The sequence below is a fragment of the Ranitomeya variabilis genome, chromosome 2, assembly GCF_051348905.1.
Source record: "Ranitomeya variabilis isolate aRanVar5 chromosome 2, aRanVar5.hap1, whole genome shotgun sequence".
Taxonomy (NCBI): Eukaryota; Metazoa; Chordata; class Amphibia; order Anura; family Dendrobatidae; genus Ranitomeya; species Ranitomeya variabilis.
This window is the reverse complement of record NC_135233.1, coordinates 283,355,412-283,379,369: the sequence shown is the minus strand read 5'-3', so window position 1 is coordinate 283,379,369 and position 23,958 is coordinate 283,355,412. Positions and strand designations below refer to the sequence as shown.

Sequence of the window (23,958 nt, the reverse complement as noted above, 5' to 3'; positions counted from 1 at the left end):
ACAGCCTTTTTTTAATTAATTTTAGATTTTGATAGATCGGACTTTTATACTTTTATGGACGCAGTGATACCTAATGTTTTATTATTATTTCTTTATTTTTAATAGGGGAAAAGATGAGTGATTTAATTTTTTTACATGTATTTATTTATTTTTCTATATTTTTAAAACCTTTTTTCTTCTCTACCTTTAAGTTCCCTTCGCAACCCATGTGCCCTCCACTATCACATCATGGTGGGGGCAAATGCATGCACCACGGTTTGCTCAAATGCATGCGCCATGGTTTGCGCACATTAAATATCACTGTCAGAGTAGAAAAAAATATATCTTTGTGCCGTGTTAGCCAGTAGAGTGAAAAATATTACAATTTGAGAGTCCTCAGTGGTTGATACCTTTTAATGGCTAACTGGAAAGATGGTAACAAATAGCAAGCTTTTGAGACTACTCAGGTCTCTGATGAAGAGGCCTGAGAAGTCTCAAAAGCTTGCTATACCAAAATGTACAGTTTTTCTTTTTAAGTGGTAAAAAAAATGTGAAAATGTTTTTCTGCTTTAGTCACCATTTTCTGAAACCCATAACATTTTCATTTTTCCGGACATAGAGCTGCTTGTGATCTTATGTTTTGTGCCCTGAGGTAATGTATTTATTGATACCATTTTGAGGTAGACACAATGTTTTGACTGCCTGTCAATGCAATGTTGCGGCAGCTATAAAAATTTAATTGTGGTGTGTTGATTTTGTTTTCGTTATGCCTATTACCGATCAGATTTATTTATTTTATAATTTTATAGATCTGACATTTCTAAATGCAGCGATACCAAATATGTGTATTGATTTTTAAATTGTTTTATTTTCAACGTGTCAAAATGAGGGTAATTTCAACTTTTGTGTTTTTTTTTTTTTTATTTTTTCATATTTTTAAAAACTTTTTTACTTTTCACTGGATTTAATAGTCCACTAAGGGGCCTTGAAGCTTCAATCGTTTGATCGCTTGCCACGAGTTGGCGTTCATAGGAGTATCATAATGACAGGCACGGGAATCATCAGCGTATCCCCGGCTGTCATAACAACCCACCCCCAATCAAGTCACAGTAGCGCCAATGTGACCATGGAAAGATGCACTCCTTGTCCGCATGTAATGTAATTCCACATGTAATGTAATTCAATCAGGAAAACCCGCACATAAAACTCAGCGTACCTGCAAGAGAAATTGACATGTTGCGGATTTGAAACCCGCATCGCAGGTCAGTTTACACTGAGTAAAAAAGAACAGTGGGCATGAGAGGTCTATAAATCCCATACACTTTGTTTGTATACCAGGACAGCAGGAACATGAACATGTTGCTTTTTTTTCCGCGATGTGATTTTTTCGCGGAAAAAAATGCAACATTTGCACAAAAAATGCGGAATACACTGTAAATAATAGGAGGCATATGTAAGCGTTTTTTTCGCGTTTTTATCACGTTTTTATAGCGAAAAAACGCAAAAAAACGCGAAAAATCCTGAACGTGTGCACATGGCCTAAAGCACAGCCATAGGATCAGCTATCATTCTTCTGTCCAGCTGCATCTGCTCCTGTTTAAATAATGTGCAATTAATATACATGAGGTTTTGAGTAATACATTGATGGATGAGCTTGCACCATGTCCCAAGTCTGTTTGACGGTTTCCTTTTATCAGGAGTGAGCCTCAGGGAGATGGGAAACTCCATGTTTGGATTGGAGATTACATTTTAAACCTTAGATCCAGTAGAAAAAGGCCTGAAGCCCTGTTTAAGCAACATAAATGAAGTAGTGATATATGAGCTTGGACGTTATGACTCAGTGTTTGTTAACCAAGTCAAGTCTTGGAAGCAGATCATGTGAATTAAAATGGTTATATCATGTAATGCAGAGTCATCAGGGGGATTTGTAATTGTTCCTTTAGTGTTTATACACAGTCATACACTCGCAATCCTCCAACATTACCCTGCATAACTACTGACCTAATATTTGCATCTGATATAGCTGGATACACATACGAGGATATCAACACAATAGAATTTAAGTACAAGGCCAACTTCACACATTTGTGGAACACGGACTATGCAAAGATCAGAAAAGCTGGCCAAACTGCTGGGTTTCCCAACCTGAGCTAGCTGCTTCATACAGTACCAGTGAAATGTTGGGACACATTGTAAATTCATACAGAAGGCAGGAAAACCACAAACACATATGAAAACAAGGAGAAAAGACATAGGTGTGAGACCAGCCAAGGTGTGTTTAATCTTATATTCCTCATAGTTCCCTTCTTTTACAGTGATAAAAGTTTTACTCCCCCTATGCATTCTCTAAACCAGCTCTGTTACATAGTCACCTAGAATGGCTTTCTGTCTTGAAGGAGTTTCCAGAAGCGCTAAGCACTTTTTGGCTTCTTTGTCTTCACTTTGCGGTTCAATACACCTCAAAATCTCAATTATTTTGAGTGATTGTGGAGACCATGTTATCTGATGAAGAACTTTGTTCCTGTCACTCTTGGTCACTTTCCTTCTTGGTCACATGCCTTTATACAGCCTTGAGGTGATTTTGAGTCGTTGTGTTGCAACACAAACAATGGTTATGTAACTGGATGGGTGGTGGACCCACTGTGCCGTGGCCCAAGGAAAGCCCGGAGAGGGCGCAACTAGGTGCCTCACCAAGTCCGACCTTGGATACACAGCGACTAACGATACCGCAATCCGAGGAGAGACAAAAGAGTGCTACAACACAACTGACCTCGAGTGGATGGCAGCTGACCCCCAAGGGACTGGAGGCAGGGATGGTGGACTGGGCAAGTACTGACAGGCACGGCTGGTATAGTAGCTGGCACGACAGACACACAGGCTGGTACTGGTAGGCAAGTGCAGGCGGCCATGACTGACAGACAGGCAGGTGGCCACGGCTGACAGACAGGTAGGCAAACACGGCTGATAGGCAGGAGGGACAGTAGTAGAGGAATGGTATACTGGATACGAGTACTGGGACCGGAGAACTAGCAAGCGTGTTAGATACACAGGTGCTCAGCCATCTCCATGCTGGAGGAGATGCCTTAAATAGTAAGTTTCCTCCAGAACTTGGCTGTGGACACTTTAAGAGGAAGCGCACAGCCTCTTAAAGAAAGGGTAAGCGCACACGCGCTGCAAGCACAACGCCCAGGGATCTGTGTACAGTGCGCGCAGCTGCCAACTCAGAGGGAGGAGACAGTGCTGGATGGGGGCCGTGGTGGTGAGAAAGCCGGTGTCTCTGCCGGGCGAAGGAAGCAAAAGGCAGAGATGCCAGCACTACAGGTTCCACTAAGTGCAAACCAAATGGGATGGCATGACGCTGCAGAATGCTGTGGTAGCTATGCTGTCTTTAATTTGGAATAAATCACCAATAATGTCACCAGCAAAGCACCTCCATGCCATCACAACTTTCACCCTATGCTTCATAGTGGGCACCACACATTTTTCCCCATGGTGGAGTTACTCTTTGCCACATGGGGTTTTTTTGCCTTCCCCTGGATCAACATGTTAGGGCATGTTAGGTTAGGCTATGGGTTGAACTAGATGGACTTACAGTCTTCCTTCAACCTTAATAACTATGTAACTATGTAACTATGTAACATGGAGAAACCATCCACTAACCTTTTTCTGAGTTTCACAAAGACAATGCAGTTGGTACCAAACATTTTTACTAATTAGGCCACAGTACAGATTTTTACTGATCTAACGTCTAGTCCTTGTGACACTTGAAACAAGAAAATCTCTTCTTGTTTGTGGTCCTCAGAAGTGGCTTCTTTGCAGCAATTTTACTATAAAGGCCTCCTGCTTGCAGTCTCCTTTCAACAACTGATGTTGAGATGTGTCTCCTACTTGATTTCTCTGCATCATTTATGATGGCTTTTATTTGACATGCTGTCAATTTTCAATTTGTAAGGCTGGTAACTCCTATGACTGCAGCAGAGGAAACTGTTGTTCATGCTTTCCTGGGTTGGCCTTCTCTTGAGAGCTTGTTTTATCATATCGGTTTTTATGACTGCACTTAAGGATTACTTCAAGGCTCTTGGATTTACTGAACTAAGTTTCTTAAAGTAATGATGGATTGTCATTTGTTTTTGCTTAGTTGAGTGGTCCTTGCCAGATTCTGGCTTAGAACAGGTGTGTAAAATGGCTCAGCACCATATGAAGCTATGCTCTAAAACTGCCCCTGTGAAACACATCTGATGGTCTTGAACAGGTTCTGAAGGCCAGTGATTCCACAAACCAATTCTTGATGAGGCATACCTGTTCATTGGGAGTCATTCTAGGTGATTACCTGATGAAGCTGCTTGAGAGAGTGCCAAGAGGATGTAAAGCTGTCATCAGAGTAAGGCGGGGGTACTTTGAGGAAACTAAGGTTTAACACATATTCTGCTTCTTTACTCCATGTCTCCATATGTCCGCATTTGTGGTTTTATTGCCTTCAGTCTGAATGTATAATGTGCATATTCCAATAAGAACAAGGAAAACCACTGCATGAACAGGTGTGTCCGAACTTTAAACCAGTACTGTATACCTCTAGAAAGCAGCTGGCTTAAACCTCAAATCTCAGCAATTGGGTTAAGTTTTCTGAACTGAGAACAGTCTGGGTTTCATAGACGTGTGAAATCGGCCTAAACGTGCAATAAGAACAAGGTGTCTTTGATAATTCAAGTCATCAGAATTTCAAATCTTATTTTGCAAGTTTAACATAAATGTATCCATTCACTGTGCTTCTTCAAGTAGATGAGGTTTGTGGTGTCTGGACTCAAGGAGGCCTATGGGTCTCAAAGGAGTTGAAGGGACTCAAAGTTCTGCCCAGTATCTCTGCCCTTTTGTTTCAGCGATTGGTAGACAGTGGGAAAAGTGTTATATTTTGATGGACATAAAATAATAATTTTCAAAAACTGAAGCCACATCCCACTGTACGTTTCTCTGTTAATCCTTTTTATTTATTGTAACTGTATATACTGTATTGTTGTGTTGCTTTTGTAAATTCTTTTGTATATTTTTTTTATTAACACTGCCTATCGTTCTGGATTAAATAGAACATTTATTAGTTCTGCTCTTTTTGTTCTGAAAAGGACACACTCCTGAAAGCCATACACTGCCAGAAACCAGGCGTCCGATCGTGGATTTAGAAGTGACCATAACGGGGTATATATATTCCATGCATTGGAATGGGAGGTGTATATACCATGCACACACTGTTAGTTCTCCAATAACCGGCCTATTAGTGGTAACAGCCACATCCTGTTAATCTGTTAATCGTTGGCCAATCGTGTAATTGTCCTGAGGATAGGAGGTTCAGCGTGATTCCTCTGGCTGTGATCCTTGACATACTACACTTAGGATATGGAGAAATTCAATAAAAAGATGCTTTGAAATGCATATGAAAATATGCTCATATTTTGTAAACCTATTTTGGTCTCTTTGATGCTAAGAAAAAAACACTAGATGAAGGTGTTTAGTTTCTTTCAGAAGATACAAAACTGTGTGCATATGGGATCTCAGTTCCTTTGAATATAATTTGCAATCCATTTTCATTAACTTACACTTTTTGCACATTTGATGTACTAATATGGAAAATCAATTTATTTTAACTACTTAAAAATGCCATTTCTTTTTCCGATCTGGAAATTTTAGTTCTTTCCATTGCTTGGAAAATACATGCCCATGTGAGCGCCCGCAATTAGAGGAATACAAGTTCCTTCAAAATAATGAGAAAAGCATATAAATCATAAAAAAAAACATACTAAGAAGAATTATTTCACAACTTTTTCCACCTTTTACTGTCACCCATAATTTGTACAAATCAATTGAGAAACAAACTGAAATCATTTCATGAAGAAAATAAGAATAACAGAACTAAAATAATATGGTTGCATAACTGTGAACGACCTCTTATAACTGGGGATATGGTTGTGTTCAGAATTAGCCAATCACATTTAAACTTATGTTAAATAATAGTACCGAGCTGCTATAATTTAGGGGGATTTTGCTTAACCCCATTTAAAGTTTCAATACGCTAGTAGGATTTTCTTAGTTGCTTTTTACAGCAAAAACCATGTGCACATGGACTTCAATGAGAGGCTTAACTTAGTCATAAAAGTGATATTATCTAGAACTGAATGTCCCTCAAAACGAATGAAAAGAACAGAAGAAAATCGGTCCAAGAAGCTGCCAAGAGGAAACAGCAACATTAAAGGAGCTGCAGGAATTTACAACAAGTACTGTTTTTGTATGTAGCATTTACCAATAATCTACAATTTTCATCATATGTCTGGCCTGTGCGTTAGGGTGGCAAACTGGAAGGCTGTTATTAGAAAGATAAATATTGAAGCATATCTATGTTTGGCCAAAACCTTCATCTAGTCTGCCAAAAGCTAGGGTGAAAACGTGCTATAGTCTGATGAGACCAAGGTTGAACCTTTTGGCCATTATTTCAAAAGGTATGTTTGATGCAAAGTTAATAATGCAGATCACCAAAAGAATGTCATACTCACAGAGAAGAATGGTTTAAGCAGCATTATGCTTTGGGGTTGCTTTTCAGTAGCTGAAACTGGGTCTTTAGTCAAGGTGGAGGGAATTATAAGCAGTTCCTAATATCAGAGAATTTTGCATTAAAATCTTTAGGCCTCTGCTAAAAATCTGAAGATGAAGAGGAATTTTACCTTTCAGCATGGCAACAACCCTAATACCTTCAATTCAACAAATAAGATGAATGCTTTGGAATTGCCAAGCCAGAGCCCAGACCTGAATCCAACTAAAAATCTATGGGTTAACCTGAAGAGGGCGCTGTACACAGATGATGCCTTCAACTATCTGACAGATTTGGAGCACTACTGCAAGTAAGAGTGGTGTAGCACCTAGGGACGTTGTAGGGCAGTGTGGCAATGACATAGGTAGACACAGTCCATATAAGAAAAAAGTGAGGCTTTTAATTTCAGCCGAAATGTAACAAATAGTAAAACAACCACAAATGATCAAAGACTTGCCCGGCTAGGCGCTAACTAATACATCATACCTCTGACTCACGCTACCAGGGATGTGTGCAGGGCTTGGCTCTCCAGCAACTCAGCGTTTAGCACATTTAACCGCTATGTGTTACACCTGGTCTGGTCTCTGTACCTTTGCGGGGTCCCCGTCGGGACTCCCGCTCTGTGCCGGCTCCACGCTGTCAGGATGCAGCTTCTGCCTCTCCTTCCTCTTCTGCTTCCTGGCTTGCTGCCAGCAGGTTCTCAGGAAGAGTGCTTAGGCCACGCGCGTGCTTGCTCCCGGTCTCTTAAAGAGACAGCGCACATTTTTTTAAATATGCTTCTGGCCAATGGCGTGTTGTTCAATGCTATTTCTAGCTCCTCCACCATAGGGAGGGCGCCGGAGCAACAAGTATCTATGGTTGCTTCTTCCGGTTCCTGTCAGCATGTGCTTCTGTTTCTGAAAGTTCTCTGGCAGTGTTCTGCTAATACTCTCTGTTTCCACAGGTCATCAGCTATCAGTTACCCGGCTATCTTGGACGACGTTCGCTTTGTCTACGCCAGTTCAGTCTCGTCCCGCCAATCTGCCATCCTCATCTCCTGTACATCTGGTTCCACCTAGGTAGCTTCACGTCTGCCGCTAACCCTGCTTGTCCGTTTGTCCCGCTGGGACAGCTACCACGAGTCCGGGATCTAACTGGAGGTAGCACCCATGTCTCCCAGGCATACCATTCTGACACTGTTCGAGGGGACTTATCACGGGTGTCTGGGACTCAAGTAGTCATGCCCCCTTCGGAGCCCCCCGGATGTTGGCCCAGAGGTTCATAAAAATAGCAAAAACTCTGTATGTAGATGAACGACACAGATGTACCCACTAGAACAATTAACTAGATACAGCGCAAGTGGAAATAAAACATAACTTTTACTAGGATAATATAAAAGTACAAATCAAAGAAAGCCACCCAAAAGTGATCTAAAAACACATGGGGTAAGGTCTCAACAAAGGGACCCCGCAAAAAAACCCCTGAAAGGATTCAAAAGACACCGCCTGCAGAGGCGCTTGCAGATGAAAAGCAGACCAATATATGATTCACAAAATAGCTACCAGAAACAAATACATATGAGTCATGAAGCAATAATACATATAATTGGTTGCATGTAAATAGACAAATATTGCACAATGGCAAAAGACATGGCACCTATACCACGGTGTCATTAATAAGAGTCAGGTTAAAGAAAATGGAACATCCTCACCAACTCCAGGATAAATAGGCAGGAGACCCGGAACACCTCTTGTATAGGCCACGGTCCGGAATATGAAGAAGGGAACTGACAATACCCTGTCATTCCCTATGGGGCTAACAGTAGTCTATCCCCAAAACTCCTGCCCTTACAAGGGCAGTCCACAGCTACCCCTGCACAAACATGCCCTGCACTCTCCCTGTGGTCAGTCCCGACGCGTTTCCTCCAAGCTAATCATCAGGGGACCTGCTTGATTGTAGAGATAAGTGCTCAAAAGGGAGACATAAGTTGCTGCCACCCCCTATGCTATCCTGCAGAGGTTCCACGTTAAACCTTAATAAAAATGAATGTGAACTTCAACTTCTGTGCCTCCGTTTCTATTCGTTACACTTTGCACATCCTTCTCAGAAACACCATATCAGTCAGGAGGCTGTGTCTCTCTCTGAAGCTTTCTTCAGCCTTTTCTGGGACTGTAATGAGATGACCTCTCTCAGTTGAGCTGCCTAAGCCTCCAGTACTACCCATACTGGAGCGGGAGTCGGAGTGATGAGTCCCACCACTGAATCCTCATCACTCCAATAAAACCCGGCCCACAACTACCATAAATAAAATGGGTCAACACCTAAGCTGCTGCACCAACCAGTACAACCTGGTTTTAAAATTTTGCTTAGCTTAAATTTCTGGGAGAGAGATACAGGAAAGATATATATCTTGGTACCGTGTTAGCCAGTAGATAGAAAAATATTTAGAATTGAGAGTCCTCAGTGGTTGATACCTTTTAATGGCTAACTGAAAAGATGGTAACAAATTGCGAACTTTCAAGACTACACAGGTCTCTTCATCAGGCACAGACTAAAACAAATTCTGAAGAATCACATATTTATGCACAACATAGCACAGAAAGAAAAAAAAAACATGGATAAGACAGGTGACATGAAGCAGAATTACCATGAGTGATAAACAGTTATGTCCATAAATATTGGACCACTTTTTAGATAAGGAATGTTTTATTGTCCTCTGATTGGGGTCCTGGTCTGTTGTGATGACCCCCTCATAGTCTGAGGGGCAAGTTCCTTAATTGATGTAAAAAGACATAAATCCATGAGACACATTCATTCCACCACTAAGACAGTCAAAGGTCGTCATCAGTTTATATTCCCAGACTCTTCTGTCTCTCTGAGTTTTGAAGTTACCTTTTAACACAAGTAATTTCATGTCCATAAAGTTATGATTTGGGAGACAAAAATGTATTGCCACAGGTAGATCCATTCTTTTTTCTCTTATTGTGTGGCGGTGAGAATTCATTCTTGTTCTCGATTTCTGCCCTGTCTCCCCTACATATAGACCCCCAGTTGGACATTTAGCACAAATAATTAAGTACACCACATTAGAAGTGATGCAGCTGAATGTACCTGGTATCTTGTAGTCCTGCTGTGAATTGGGGATCTTTATCTTGTCCGTGGTCATTATAAATGGACAGGTTTTACATTTTTTCTGATTGCAAGGAAAGGTTCCTGCAGCTGTTGGAGAGGACAGAGAGCTCTTGACAATGATGCTTCTTAGATTTGGGGGCTGTCTAAAACACAGTAGTGGGGGGTCTGGAAAAATGGATTGTAATCGGGCATCTTTTTGTAGTAAAGGTTGTAATTTCCTTGCAGCTCCCCTTTGCACCTCCAGATTTGGATTGTAGGTAACTACTAGAGGTACCCGGTTATTTTCTTCTTTAGCTTTGTAATGTAGCAGGTGATTCCTTGATATTCTGGTGGCTCTTGTAATCTGGTTTTCAATTGTTCTTGGATGGTAGCCCTGATTCAAAAAGGTCTTTCTGAGGCGACCAAGGTGTTCATCCCTATCCATTGGGTTGGAACATATACGATTGTATCTGATGGCTTGGCTGTAGACAATGGAGTTTTTTATGTGTTTTGGATGGAAACTGTCCCATTTAAGGTATGTTGGACGGTCGATTGGCTTCTGATACAGGGATGTCTCTATTTTATTGTTCTGCAGCATAATGATGGTGTCCAAAAAGTTAATTTCAGTACAGGAGTAGTTGAGTGTCAAGTTGATGCTAGGATGAAATTGATTAAACTGTTCATGGAACGACTTTAGCTGTGGCTCAGACTCCGTCCAGATGATTAAAATGTCATCAATGTAGCGGTAGTACGCCAGAGGCCTGATGGGACATGAGGACAAAAAGTAACTTTCAAGCTTGGCCATGAAAAGATTTGCATACTGTGGGGCCATTTTACTTCCCATCGCTGTGCAGTCTCCTTTAGATAGATCTTCTTGTCAAATTCAAAGTAATTGTGGGTGAGGATGAATTTTATAAGTTTCACCACAGAATTTGGGAGAGAGATATACACTCCATCAAGTATCCTCCCTGTTGGTCGCCTACAGTGGTTAAAGATCGCTAATTCTAGATATGACATGCTGATAGACTCCTACTCAAAAAGACTGCAGGCTGTCATAAATTCAGCAATGTATTCATTTAAATCTAGTAAATCTAAGTCTATAGATAGGTGACATGAAAATTAACGTGTAAGGGTACTGTCACACTCTGCAACTTTCCAACGATCACGACCAGCGATACGACCTGGCCGTGATCGTTGGAAAATCGTTGTGTGGTCGCTGGAGAGCTGTCACACAGACAGCTCTCCAGCGACCAACGATGCCGAAGGCCCCGGGTAACCAGGGTAAACATCGGGTTACTAAGCGCAGGGCCGCGCTTAGTAACCCGATGTTTACCCTGGTTACCAGCGTAAAAGTAAAAAAAAACAAAAAAACGTACATACTCACATTCCGGTGTCCTTCAGGTCCCTTGCCGTCTGCTTCCCGCTCTGACTGAGTGCCGCCGTAAAGTGAAAGCAGATCACATCGGTGACGTCACCGCTGTGCTCTGTACTGCCTTACGGCCGGGAGTCAGTCAGAGCGGGAAGCAGACGACAAGGGACCTGAAGGACACCGGAATGTGAGTATGTACGGTTTGTTTTTTTTTAACTTTTACGCTGGTAACCAGGGTAAACATCGGGTTACTAAGCGCGGCCCTGCACTTAGTAACCCGATGTTTACCCTGGTTACAAGCGAACGCATCGCTGGATCGCTGTCACACCCAACGATCCAGCGATGACAGCGGGAGATCCAGCGACGAAAGAAAGTTCCAAACGATCTGCTACGACGTACGATTCTCAGCGGGGTCCCTGATCGCAGTAGCGTGTCAGACACAGCGATATCGTATGGATATCGCTGGAACGTCACGGATCGTACCGTCGTAGCGACCAAAGTGCCACTGTGTGACAGTACCCTTACACTACAACATGGCCTTGGATGATTATCAGTTCAGTCAAGTAGCAGCCTGCAACCAACTGAGGCCTTAGTGCAACTGTTACAAAACAATCCAACACAGACTACAATGTAGGTTGTGTGAAACTGCGACTCTCATGTTATCTGTCTGAAATACAACTGTTTTTACAGCCAAACTGTCTCATGACACATATGGCCATGTATCCCTAGCCTTACATTATTGGATTTTTGGCAGAAAGTCATATGTGAATTTGAGAACGTGCAATTCAAGTGTTACCTTGTCTGCAATTCAGCTCTTTCTTGAGGTTTTTAACAGCCAAGTTACAGCACAGAAGCCTGATGTCAATTCTCAGACAAGCCATGCAACCAAAAACATTTGCAACTTGTCTGAAACTTGCTATTATAGAGTTCAGATTTTGCTAAAAAAAAAAAAAAAAATCAGCCAAACAGCAGTTTGCATGGAAATTTATGGCAAGTCCAATACGACTGGAGGCCAGCAACAAATAATATAAAACAAATTGGAAACATTTACAACCCTGCATTACGGTCATGAAAGGTTAAAACTGTGGATACTGGAAAAGAACCTGAACCTGATTATCTGGGGTAGTGCATTGCAGAGAACTGGAATCTGTAGCAGGACTTGAAAATTGCTGTTCACAGACAATTTCCATCCGACCTCACTGAGTTAGAACTAGTTTGCAAAGAAGAATGAATAAACAATTTAGCCTCTAGATGTGCAAACCTGGTAGGCAGACCCCAAAAAGACTTCCAGTAGTAATTGCAGTGAAAGGTCATCCTACAATAGCATAGCGGGCTGAATACAGATGCGTGTTGCAATTTTCATATTGATATTTTTTAAATATTTTGAAAACCATGTATTATTTTTATTACCATTCACAAATACTTGCTATTTTGTGTTGATATATCAGATAAAATCCCAATAAAATACATTTAAGTTTGTGGGTGTAACGTGATAAATTGTGGAAAAGTTCAAGGGATATACTTTTTCAAAACAATGTACCTATTTATCACCTTAGATGTAAAGGCTCTTATATCTGCATGTAATTTTCTAAAAATGCTGATTATCATATTAGATGGAACATCACATAGGGCTGACTGTTGCCATAATTAAACACAGATGAGTGTTGACAAGGAAAGAATAAAGCGTGTACGAAACCTTACACTACATGAAGGATGAAGGCAAGATGCTTGAACATATGTTCAATAAAACAGGAATAGAACTGACCAGCACATCATCATAAAAAAGTCTTACAAAACAGAAAATTAAGATCTGCATCAGCATTAGCGTCAATGTAAGATTTGTCAGTGATTAGTTAGAGAATGATGCTATTACGACTTCTCCCCTAGTGACATCATCGTGTCGGTGTCCTATGAACTGACCTTGAGAATAGAAATCACGTTAGAAGACGATCATGGAAACTTGAGTATTATGATCTGACAGTCCAAGTCTTCTTGTCCTAATTTGTCCATTTCCTTCCCTGCATTTAAACAGGAAACGATCTAGATAGCTACAGACTAGCAGCATCTGTTCTTGTCAGCCTGGGACGGTTCTTGGAGTCAATCGTGAGAACATAACGTTTTCATTCTCATACAGATGACGTAAGGAAAAACTCCCCAATTAAGGGTTATTGGCTGCAATGTCACAGACACTTCTGTATTGCGAGATGTCTTCTGTCAGTGCATAAACTTTTGTTCCCTCAGTCTTCATTACTCTTAGAATAACTAGAGATAAGCTGACATCTGCTTAATTTATCACAGTTACATATTTAACCCACAAAGGCACAGTGCAAGAAAGCACGGAATGACAGAATCGATGCATGGAGACGTGACAACAAATACACACATATTGTAAAGATTAGGGGAGTCTGTAAGCAGAATAAGTATATGGAGCCCTTGTGGCATCATAAATAACCCCTCAACTATAGAACAACCACCATAATCATCTCAGGTCCAGCCAAGAGTCTCCTGGCAAATGAGCTGTAACAAATCAGGAATGTTTAAAGGGGTATAGAATTAATACATGGTGGACATCCTGGTGAATGGTCCTCCATTAAATACCTGGACAGACCAAGCATGCCAGAGTGAGACCTGCTGCTTGTTAGTGACTTACATCTCCGGCTCATAGAGGAGGATAATTAGAGAGGTCCCTCCTCACTGAGAGCCGCATACCCTAATAGGTCACTGTCATAGAAAATATTAAAATCGCTGAAGTCCCTAGTTAGGAGGGCATTCACCCCCTTCTCCTCCCCTCTCACACAGATTTCCATAAGGGAAACAATAGCTAACATACTGAGTCTCTTAGACTGGTACAATGGACGTACATGAGGAAATTGGGTATAGTTAGATAGTGACAATCCTAATTAAAATGAACCAGAAGAGATCCTGGTAGTACCAATGAGGTTGTATATTGTGGCTAGACAAAGGTATATAGATTGGAGAGGTAGTTAAAGCAGGAATGGTCTTTTCAGAGGGCTGAATAACAAAGGTACATGTGTTTACACATAGATAGAGAAGTGAAAGAGCCTCTTTTGTCCCCAAGAAATACCTTGTCCCCTCCAGGGGAAATGTTATACAATGAACCCAGACTTATGACTCCATAATAAAATTATTAATATTGGGGCTTGTATAGCTCCGATAGGGATGGGACATAGATTTTCAGCTACAGTTTTTTCATAACTGTAACCTCTGCCTATAAGCTACAAATCAATAGTGGCCAGATCACTGACAAAATTTATGTCATATTTGGTCTATAGGAACCGGTAAAATCCAGATAAAAAGTATGGGGGCGATCTCGAATTTCTGTGATCATCAGGAGTGAAGTTATCGCATAAGTTGGAATTTCATAAATTCCTGAAGGGCTGAGGACATCCCACAACCTGGCCCAGGTCATCACGGGAAGTTTGTGGGTGTAACTCAGGTGCTGATGAAAGGTCAAGGCAAATTATGATCTGTTTTCATGTTGAGAGATACATATCAGAGGATGCATGATTCCCGTTCGATTGATTATTTTTTAATCAAAGCGCTCTTCTTTGCTAGGCCGAATCATATCTGTGATCAGTGTAGTAAGTTTCTTTTGTTTTATCCGTTTTATTTTATGCAACTGTATATGCTGGATTGTTTTGTCCCCTTTGTAAAATCTTTTGTATATTTTTATAAACACTGGCTATCATTTTGGATTAAATAATAATAATAATAATCTTTATTTTTATATAGCGCTAACATATTACGCAGCGCTTTACAGTTTGCACACATTATCATCACTGTCCCCGTTGGGGCTCGCAATCTAAATTCCCTATCGGTATGTCTTTGGAATGTGGGAGGAAACCGGAGTGCCCGGAGGAAACCCACGCAAACACGGAGAGAACATACAACCTCTTTGCAGATGTTGTCCAAGGTGGGATTAGAACCCAGGACTCGAGCGCTGCAAGGCTGCTGTGCTAACCACTGCGCCACCGTGCTGCCCATTAAATACAGTGCCTTGCGAAAGTATTCAGCCCCCTAGAACTTTTCTACCTTTTCCCACATATCATACTTCAAACATAAACATTTATTGATTATTTTACATTTTTGTGGAAATTCAAAAACTGAAAAGTGGGGCGTGCAATATTATTCGGCCCTTTTAACTTAATACTTTGTTGTGCCACCTTTTGCTGCGATTACAGCTGCAAGTCGCTTGGGGTATGTCTCTATCAGCTTTGTACATTGAGAGACTGAAATTCTTGCCCATTCTTCCTTGGAAAATAGCTCGAGCTCAGTGAGGTTTAATGGAGATCGTTTGTGAACAGCAGTTTTCAGCTCTTTCCACAGATTCTTGATTGGATTGAGGTCTGGGCTTTGACTTGGCCATTCTAACACCTGGATACGTTTATTTGCGAACCATTCCATTGTAGATTTTGCTTTACGTTTGGGATCATTGTCTTGTTGGAAGACAAATCTCCGTCCCAGTCTCAGGTCTTTTGCAGACTCCAATAGGTTTTCTTCAAGAATGGTCCTGTATTTGGCTCCATCCATCTTCTCATCAATTTTAACCATCTTCCCTGTCCCTGCTGAAGAAAAGCAGGCCCAAACCATGATGCTGCCACCACCATGTTTGACAGTGGGGATGGTGTGTTCAGGGTTATGAGCGGTGTTGCCTTTATGCCAAACATATCGTTTGCCATTGTTGCCAAACAGTTCGATTTTGGTTTCATCTGACCAGAGCACCTTCTTCCACATGTTTGGGGTGTCTCGCAGGTGGCTTGTTGCAAACATTAAACGACAGTTTTTATGGATATCTTTGAGAAATGGCTTTCTTCTTGCCACTCTTCCATAAAGGCCAGATTTGTGCAGTGTATGACTGATTGTTGTCCTATGGACAGACTGTCCCACCTCAGCTGTATATCTCTGCAGTTCATCCAGAGTGATCATGGGCCTCTTGGCTGCATCTCTGATCAGTCTTCTCCTTGTTTGAGATGAAAGTTTAGAGGGACGGCCGGGTCTTGGTAGATTTGCAGTGGTATCATACTCCTTCCATTTCAATATGATCGCTTGCACAGTGCTCCTTGGGATGTTTAAAGTTTTGGAAATCATTTTGTATCCAAATCCGGCTTTAAACTTCTCTACAACAGTATCACGGACCTGCCTGTTGTGTTCCTTGGTCTTCATGATGCTCTCTGTGCTTCAAACAGAACCCTGAGACTATCACAGAGCAGGTGCATTTTTACGAAGACTTGATTACACACAGGTGGATTATATTTATCATCAGTAGGCATTTAGGACAACATTGGATAATTCCGAGATCCACAATGAACTTCTGGAGTGAGTTTGCTGCACTGAAAGTAAAGGGGCCGAATAATATTGCACGCCCCACTTTTCAGTTTTTGAATTTCCACAAAATTTAAAATAAGCAATACATTTCGTTCAACTTCACAATTGTATTCCACTTGTTGTTGATTGTTTACCCAAAATTTACATTTGGTAGCTTTATGTTTGAAGCATGATACGTGGGAAAAGGTTGAAAAGTTCCAGGGGGCCGAATACTTTCGCAAGGCACTGTATAAAATTTTATAAATCTGTTCCTTTTGTTCTGTAACTTGCACCCTGAAGCCATACTCTACCAGAAGCATAACAAGGCCTCCAGCCTATATAAAAAAACAACTGGTGGTGGCAGCGATTAGTCTTGGGTTATTGTGGAATTCGCAGTGACTATATCGGGGGTATAAACATATATTCCATGAGTTGGAATCGGAGGTGTACATACCATTCACTCAGCTAGTTTCCTGTTAACCGGCCTATTAGTGGAAACTGCCTGCAGCCTCCTTTGTTGATCGTTAGTCAATTGTGTAATTGCCTGAACGATAGAGGGAAGAAAAAGCTGCTCTCGCCAAAGATAACAACACGTGGATCTGCATGACCTCCCAGGCTGCAATCTTTGACAGTCACAAAGATAGGATTTATTATTATCTTTAGGCCATGTGCACACGTTCAGTATTTTTTGCATTTTTTTTGCGTTTTTTTCGCTATAAAAACGTGATAAAAACGCGAAAAAAAGCAAAAAAAACGGTTACATATGCCTCCCATTATTTTCAGTGTATTCCGCATTTCTTGTGCAAATGTTGCATTTTTTTCCGCGAAAAAATCGCATCGCGGAAAAAAAAGCAACATGTTCATTAAATTTGCGGAATTGCGGGGATTCCGCACACCTAGGAATGCATTGATCCGCTTACTTCCCGCATGGGGCTATGCCCACCATGCAGGAAGTAAGCAGATCATGTGCGGTTGGTACCCAGGGTGGAGGAGAGGAGACTCTCCTCCACGGACTGGGCACCATATAATTGGTAAAAAAAAAGAATAAAAATAAAAAATAGTCATATACTCACCTTCGATGGCCCCCGGAGTCTTCCCGCCTCTCATCAGTGCACGCTGCCGCTTCCGTTCCTATAGATGGTGTATGTGAAGGACCTGCGATGACGTCGCGGTCACGTGACCGCGACGTTATTGAAGGTCCTGCACACACACACACACACACACACACACCATCTATAGGAACGGAAGCCGCTGAGGAGATCGGCTGTCTGCAGGTGAGTATAACCATTTTTTTTATTTTTTTTATCATTTTTAAACATTCTATCTTTTACTATTGATGCTGCATAGGCTGCATCTATAGTAAAAAGTTGGTCACACTCGTCAAACACTCTGTTTGACAAGTGTGACCAACCTGTCAATCAGTTTTCCAAGCGATGCTAGAGATCGCTTGGAACACTTTAGCATTCTGCAAGCTAATTACGCTTGCAAAATGCTAAAAAACCCCGAAAAAAACGGGAAAAAAACGCAAAAAGAAACATGCGGATTTCTTGCAGAAAATTTCAGGTTTTCTTCAGGAAATTTCTGCAAGAAATCCTGACGTGTGCACATACCCTTATACTTCTTTATCCCCTTCCCAAACACGCAGTTTTTCATTTTTGCATTTTAACTTTTTCCTTGCGTCCTTTCAAGAGCCAAATTTTTATACTTTTCCATCAGCATAGCCTTATCTGGGCTTGTCCTTTTTCAAGATGAGTTGTAGTTGTTTTAAATGACACCATCTATTTTGCCACAAAATGTACTGATAAACAGTAAATAAAAAAAATTCCAATTGCGATGAAATTGAGGGAAAAAAAGCAATTTCACCATTATTTTTAGGTTTTGTTTTTACGGAGTACAATTTTTGGTACAAATGACCTGCAAACATGATTCTCTAGGACAGAACAATTACGACAATGCCACACTTGTATATTTTTTTCCCCCTTTAAAAAAAAACAAACTAGACAAGTTTGTAAAACAATTTTTTTTCTGTCACCATTTCCTAAGACCTGTAACTTTCTCTAAAATTTCGATTGATGGAGCTGTGCAAGGGCTGATATTTTTTACTGATACCATTGAACGGACACCCGATGAAAGATGTATATGTATGTCACATGTTGGGAAGGTGTGAAATTTTATTTTTCCATTTTCAGCAAATAAAGTTTACTCACAGTATGCAGGGTTTCCAACTGTTCAGAAATTCCTGGACAGTCCAGGACACTTTTTTCCCATCCGTACAAAAAACTTGATGCGTTTTGTGATTTTTTTTATAAGCTGGAGAAACTTCTACAGATTATTGTGACTGTAAGGCCGGGGTCACACTAGACCGTAATACGGACGAGTGCTATGCGATAAAAAATCGCATAGCACTCGGCCCAATGTTAATCTATGGTGCAGCTCCCATCATCCGATTTTTTCTCCACCGTATTCAGGATCCGAGTGAAATCGCAGCATGCTGCGATTGTCAGCGTATCTCGGCCGAGACTCGCCAATGCAAGTCTATGGGTGCGAGAAAAAATCGGATTACACACGGACCATGCGTGTGCATTGCGAGAAATACGCAGCGGTGTTAGAGAAAAGCCGGCAATTCAATTGCCGGCTTTTCATTTCTCCTTCCCAAACCCGACAGGATATGAGACATGGTTTACATACAGTAAACCATCTCATATCCCGTTTTTTTTTTGCATATTCCACACTACTAATGTTAGTAGTGTGTATGTGCAAAATGTGGGCGCTGTAGCGTGTAAAATAAAAGGTTAACTGGCGGAAAAAATTGGCGTGGGCTCCCGCGCAATTTTCTCCGCCAGAGTGGTAAAGCCAGTGACTGAGGGCAGATATTACTAGCCTAGAGAGGGTCCATGGTTATTGGCCCCCCCTGGCTACAAACATCTGCCCCCAGCCACCCCAGAAAAGGCACATCTGGAAGATGCGCCTATTCTGGCACTTGGCCACTCTCTTCCCACTCCCGTGTAGCGGTGGGATATGGGGTAATGAAGGGTTAATGTCACCTTGCTATTGTAAGGTGACTTTAAGCCAGATTAATAATGGAGAGGTGTCAATTATGACACCTATCCATTATTAATCCAATTGTATGAAAGGGTTAAAAAACACACACACACATTATTAAAAATTATTTTAATGAAATAAACACACAGGTTGTTTTAGTATTTTATTGCTCTCTCAATCCACCTGAAGACCCTCGCTTGGCAAAATAATAAACCAACAATATACACTCACCGGCCACTTTATTAGGTACACCATGCTAGTAACGGGTTGGACCCCCTTTTGCCTTCAGAACTGCCTCAATTCTTCGTGGCATAGATTCAACAAGGTGCTGGAAGCATTCCTCAGAGATTTTGGTCCATATTGACATGATGGCATCACACAGTTGCCGCAGATTTGTCGGCTGCACATCCCAAAGATGCTCCATACAAGGCAGGATGGATCCATGCTTTCATGTTGTTTACGCCAAATTCTGACCCTACCATCCGAATGTCGCAGCAGAAATCGAGACTCATCAGACCAAGCAACGTTTTTCCAATCTTCTACTGTCCAATTTCGATGAGCTTGTACAAATTGTAGCCTCAGTTTCCTGTTCTTAGCTGAAAGGAGTGGTACCCGGTGTGGTCTTCTGCTGCTGTAGCCCATCTGCCTCAAAGTTCGATGCACTGTGCGTTCAGAGATGCTCTTAGGCCTACCTTGGTTGTAACGGGTGGCGATTTGAGTCACTGTTGCCTTTCTATCAGCTCGAACCAGTCTGCCCATTCTCCTCTGACCTCTGGCATCAACAAGGCATTTCCGCCCACAGAACTGCCGCTCACTGGATTTTTTTTCTTTTTCGGACCATTCTCTGTAAACCCTAGAGATGGTTGTGCGTGAAAATCCCAGTAGATCAGCAGTTTCTGAAATACTCAGACCAGCCCTTCTGGCACCAACAACCATGCCACGTTCAAAGGCACTCAAATCACCTTTCTTCCCCATACTGATGCTCGGTTTGAACTGCAGGAGATTGTCTTGACCATGTCTACATGCCTAAATGCACTGAGTTGCCGCCATGTGATTGGCTGATTAGAAATTAAGTGTTAACAAGAAGTTGGACAGGTGTACCTAATAAAGTGGCCGGTGAGTGTACATACCTTCTGATGAACTGTCAGGTCCCACGAAGTAAATCCATCTGAAGGGGTTAAATCATTTTACAGGCAGGAGCTGCGCTAAAGCACTCGCTCGTGCCTGTAAACCCCGGGTACTGAAAGGAAAGCTGGGTGATCTGTACTTACATTGAGTTGCAGTGAGGCGCCCTCTGGTGGATGAACTCATATGAACTCGAGCGTGGGAACTTTTCCAAGGCTCCAGTTCATGAGGACATCCAGCAGAGGGCGCCTCACCGCGACTCAATGTAAGTACAGATCACTCTGCTTTCCTTTCAGTACCCGGGGTTTACAGGCACGAGCGAGTGCTTTAGCGCTGCTCCTGCCTGTAAAATGATTTAACCCCTTCAGATGGATTTACTTCGTGGGACCTGACAGTTCATCAGAAGGTATGTATATTGTTGGTTTATTATTTTGCCAAGCGAGGGTCTTCAGGTGGATTGAGAGAGCAATAAAATACTAAAACAACCTGTGTTTATTTCATTAAAATAATTTTTAATAATGTGTGTGTGTTTTTTTTTAACCCTTTCATACAAATGGATTAATAATGGATAGGTGTCATAATTGACGCCTCTCCATTATTAATCTGGCTTACTGTCACCTTACAATAGGAAGGTGACATTAACCCTTCATTACCCCATATCCCACCGCTACACAGGAGTGGGAAGAGAGTGGCCAAGTGCCAGAATAGGCGCATCTTCCAGATGTGCCTTTTCTGGGGTGGCTGGGGGCAGATGTTTGTAGCCAGGGGGGGCCAATAACCATGGACCCTCTCTAGGCTAGTAATATCTGCCCTCAGTCACTGGCTTTACGCGGGAGCCCACGCCAATTTTTTCTGCCAGTTAACCCTTTATTTTACACGCTACAGCTCCCACATTTTGCACATACACACTACTAACATTAGTAGTGTGGAATATGCAAAAAAAAGGGGATATGAGATGGTTTACTGTATGTAAACCATGTCTCATATCATGTCGGGTTTGTGAAGGAGAAATTAAAAGCCGGCAATTGAATTACCGGCTTTTCACATATATCGCGCTGAATTAAATATAAATACAGAATATATATATATATGTGTCTCAATGACATATATATATATATATATATATATACTGTATATATGTTTTAAGAACATTTGAGCACATAAATCCATTAGATGTCGGTTTTGCAAGCCTGCGAGAAAATCTCGGCATACGGATGCCATACGGATGTCACACGGATGTCACACGGATCATTTGATGCGAGGAAAGCGCATCCTTGCACTGCACACGGATCACTGTTTTGGAAACATTTGTGCAATTCTCGTCCGTGAAAAACGGACCGTTTTTTTATACGTTGTGTGTGTCCCCGGCCTAATTGTCATAATTTAACAATTCGCAGTAAATCCAACTTCACATCAATGTTATGGGCTGTAGACACGTAGCACTTATAATGATTTACAAAGGTTTCAATGTGTCCTTAAAATATCTTGAAGGTTGGTGATTATTTTGATAAACTGTTCAGAAAAAGTAAAACATCAAGTAGGGAACCCTGTCTGTATGAAATTATAATGTAAATCTGATACAAATTTGTTATGATGTTTTCTTTTTATCAATTCTTCATGGCTATATTACCGTACCATACATTCTTCCGTATTGCCACACAAGCTCCAGTAAAATATAGGCTTACTATATAGTCAATTCAAAATTAACAACAGAGGCCAAAATTCCGGGGTTTAATCTGCAGAAAAAACTGGGGAATCCTCTTTGTCTTGGCCAGGGTATCTAGATAGATGATAGCTAGGGTAGTTCTCTGGGTGAAGGAAAGCCTATATATATTTTAAATAGAAATTATTTAGGATTCTAAAATAAATGATCTAATATTTTTGCAAAAAGACATAAAAAAACAGCTGTTAGGATGTGTAAATCCTAAGGAAATGTCAGTCATTTTGAAGGTAATACTCAATAGAAGGTTCTGATGAACTGCGAGGCCTCATTACTGTATATCATTAACATTACGCTTCTTATGATATATGACCTAATAAAGTACAAAAGAATGTCTGCAGCCCATATGAGTTATATTCTGCCCCATTTTTACCCCTTCACCTACTTTCATCTTTAGTATTCATCTGCTCTAGAGTGAGTTATATTTCTCACAGCAAGAGCTTGGAGTCAGAGGTTGGGCCAGGTCACGGAATGCAAAACTGTAGAAAAACAGAATGCAGCCTTTTTTTTTTAGAACAGACCAGATACTTTCTGGCACCACGATAATTGCCGTAACTTCAATAGCACTGTTGTAACCCACACACTTTTAGCAAGAATTACTGTTATCTACTTAAAGGCTTCTCTGGTGAAAGCAAGTTGGGTAGGTGATGATATTGATTGGTGGGGGTCCATCTACTGGGACTTGCACCGACCTATTGAAAGGGGGCACTTTTATTCCTGATGGCGCTTTTATTTCCGTTACGAAAAAGAGCGACAGGTCAGATGATCATCCGCCACTCCGTTTATTTCTCATGTGGCTTCTGATCGCTTTTTCTGGCAACTACATAGAGAATGACTAAAGCAGCGGTCAGCCATGAGCACTGCCATTAAACTCAAGGATAAAAATGCCCCGTTCTGCTAATTGATGGCAGTCCCAGCGGTCAGACACCCACTGATCAATAAGTTATTCCGCATTCTTGTGAATAGGAAATTTTAATTGAATTTCGTAGCCAAATAGAAGTGAATATGGCGAATTCAAATTTCGGCATGTTCTGCTCATCTCTAGATAGAGTAAATGTACATTTTTTGTACAATAGTGGAGGTTTTTTTTAATAAAAATCTAATATACATATACCGTATATATTTTTTTTGCTTACATTAGTGAACAAGAATCTTTTTCACCTTACAGCATACCACTCTGAGTAATGAAGGGCAGGAGTTGGGGCATTTGTATTGAAAGGCAATTTGAAGACAAGTAATTGATAAAAATGTTCCTATGTGTCCAATCATCTCCTTATGGATATTACGTGGAGTGGTTAGCATGAGCTGCATGAACATGAGGTGAAGGAAGAGCAGTAAAAGTGAATGACTGCATGTGAGTAATCTAGTTGCTTAGTAGTCGAGGCAGCTGTTGGAGCAGGCAACTGGGCGATTTAAGCCTTCTTCACCTCCTAGCTCCCTTCAACCTAGACAATGTAATGATTGTCATGTCACCTTTGGTATCAGATATATCACTGGATCTCTTTTATGTGAACAAGTGTTTCCCGAAACATACAAGCCTAAGTAATTGCCAAACATTAAAATAGACATTTCACTGGATTTATTAATTTAAACAGTACCTCATCCAACTGGTGCTGCTTCACTGATTTTGGAACAGTTTTTCTTTTTCTTCTGTGCTCCTCCATTCCAAAGTTATCCCCCTGGTAATAATGGTGCAAAAGTTCCCTTTAACAATTGGGTGTATACCAGAAAATT

At 41.2% G+C, this 23,958-nt stretch overlaps 1 protein-coding gene across 1 annotated transcript in view; it reads right to left on the bottom strand.

The window, feature by feature from the left end:
* LOC143805562 (ras-like protein family member 11A-like) overlaps positions 1–23,958 on the bottom strand; it is a 56,171-nt gene that overhangs the window by 7,201 nt on the left and 25,012 nt on the right. The window lies entirely within an intron of this gene.